This window comes from Triticum aestivum, chromosome 1B, assembly GCF_018294505.1.
Source record: "Triticum aestivum cultivar Chinese Spring chromosome 1B, IWGSC CS RefSeq v2.1, whole genome shotgun sequence".
NCBI lineage: Eukaryota > Viridiplantae > Streptophyta > Magnoliopsida > Poales > Poaceae > Triticum > Triticum aestivum.
Genome location: NC_057795.1, coordinates 645,922,627 through 645,925,148, shown reverse-complemented (window position 1 = coordinate 645,925,148; position 2,522 = coordinate 645,922,627).

Sequence of the window (2,522 nt, the reverse complement as noted above, 5' to 3'; positions counted from 1 at the left end):
TACCACCTAGTATTTCTTCTCGCATTGGGATCTTTTTGCTGTCGTGCGCGGCCTGGACACTTCGGATCTTGGCCTAGTGGACAACAGCGCCTAGATCTACCGGCAGGGAGGATCTTGGTTGCCTCCTCAGCGACCTCTCGTCGACCACAACCATATCATGTGGGAGGTTGGTTCATAATGAATAAGGATAATGTCCGATTACCTTTTGTGCAATAGATAATGCTCAGTACCACCTAGTATTTGTTCTCGCATTGGGATCTCTTTTGTGGTCGTGCGCGGGATGGACACTTCGGATCTTGGCCTAGTGGACAATGACGCCTACATCTACCGGCAGGGAGGATCTCGGTTGCCTCCTCACCGACCTCTCATCAGCCACAACCATATCATTTGGGAGGTTGGTTCATAATGAATAAGGATAATGTCCGATTACCTTTTGTGCAATTGATAATGCTCACTACCACCTTGAATTTTTCTCGCATTGGGATCTCTTTTGTGGTCATGCGCGGGATGGACACTTTGGATCTTGGCCTAGTGGACAACGACGCCAACATCAACAGGTAGGGACGATCTCTGTTGCCTCCTCGGCGACCTCTCATCGTCCACAACCATATCATTTGGGCGGTTGGTTCATAATGAATAAGGATAATGTACAATTACCTTTTGTGCAATGGATAATGCTCACTACCACCTAGTATTTGTTCTCGCATTGGGATCTCTTTTGTGGTTGTGCGTGGGATGGACACTTCGGATCTTGGCCTAGGGGACAACGACGCCTTGATCTACCGGTAGGGAGGATCTCGGTTGCCTCCTCGGCGACCTCTCGTCGGCCACAACCATATCAGTTGGGAGGTTGGTTCAAAATGAATAAGGATAATGTTTGATTACTTTTTGTGGAATAGATAATGCTCACCACCACTTAGTATTTGTTCTCGCATTGCGATCTCTTTTGTGGTCGTGCGCGGGATGGACACTTTCAATCTTGGCCTAGTGGACAATGACGCCTAGATCTTCCGGCAGGGAGGATCTCGGTTGCCTCCTCAAAGACCTCTCGTCGGCCACAACCATATCATTTGGGAGGTTGGTTCAAAATGAATAAGGATAATGTTTGCTTACCTTTTATGCAATGGATAATGCTCACTACCACCTAGTATTTGTTCTCACATTAGGATCTCTTTTGTGGTCGTGCACGGCATGGACCCTTCGGATCTTGGCTTAGTGGACAATGACTCCTAGCTCTACCGGCAGGGAGGATCTCGGTTGCCTCCTCGGCAACCTCAAGTCGGCCACAACCATATCATTTGGGAGGTTGGTTCATAATGAATAAGGATAATGTCAGGTTACCTTTTGTGCAATAGATAATGCTCACTACCATCTAGTATTTGTTCTCGCATTGGGATCTCTTTTGTGGTCGTGCACGAGATGGACACCTCGTATCTTGCCCTAGTGGACAATGACGCGTAGATCTACCGGCAGGGAGGATCTTGGTTGCTTCCTTGGCGACCTCTCGTCGGCCACACCATATCACTTGGGAGGTTGGTTCATAATGAATGAGGATAATGTCTGATTACCTTTTATGCAATGGATAATGCTCACTACCACCTAGTATTTGTTCTCACATTGGGATCTCTTTTGTGGTCGTGCGTGGGATGGACACTTCGGATCTTGGCCTGGTGGACAACGACGCCTAGATCTACTGGCAGGGAGGATCTCGGTTGCCCCCTCGACGACCTCGCGTCGGCCCCAACCATATCATTTGGGAGGTTGGTTCGTAATAAATAAGGATAATGTCCAATTACCTTTTATGCAATAGATAATGCTCACTACCACTTAGTATTTGTTCTCGCATTGTGATCTCTTTGGTGGTCGTGCGCGGGATGGACACTTTGGATCTTGGCCTAGTGGACAACGACACCTAGATCTACCGGCAGGGAGGATCTCGGTTTCCTCCTCGGCGACCTCTCTTCAGCCACAACCATATCATTCGGGAGGTTGATTCATAATGAATAAGGATAGTGTACGGTTAACTTTCATGCAATAGATAATGCTCAGTACCACCTAGTATTTGTTCTCGCAGTGGGATCTCTTTTGTGGTCGTGCGCGGGATGAACACTTCGGATCTTGTTCTAGTGGACAATGACGCCTACATCTACTGGCAGGGAGGATCTCGGTTGCCTCCTCGGCGACCTCTGGTCGGCCCCAACCATATCATTTGGGAGGTTGGTTCATAATGAATAAGGATAATGTCCGATTACCTTTTGTGCAATAGGTAATGCTCACTACCACCTTCTATTGGTTCTCGCATTGGGACCTCTTTTGTGGTCGTGCGCGGGATGGACATTTCGTTTCTTGGCCTAGTGGACAACGACGCCTAGATCTACCGGCAAGGACGATCTCGGTTGCCTCCTCGGCGACCTCTCGTCGGCCACAACCATATCATTTGGGAGGTTGGTTCATAATGAATAAGGAGAATGTCCGGTTACCTTTTGTGCAATAGATAATGCTTAGTACCATCTAGTATTTGT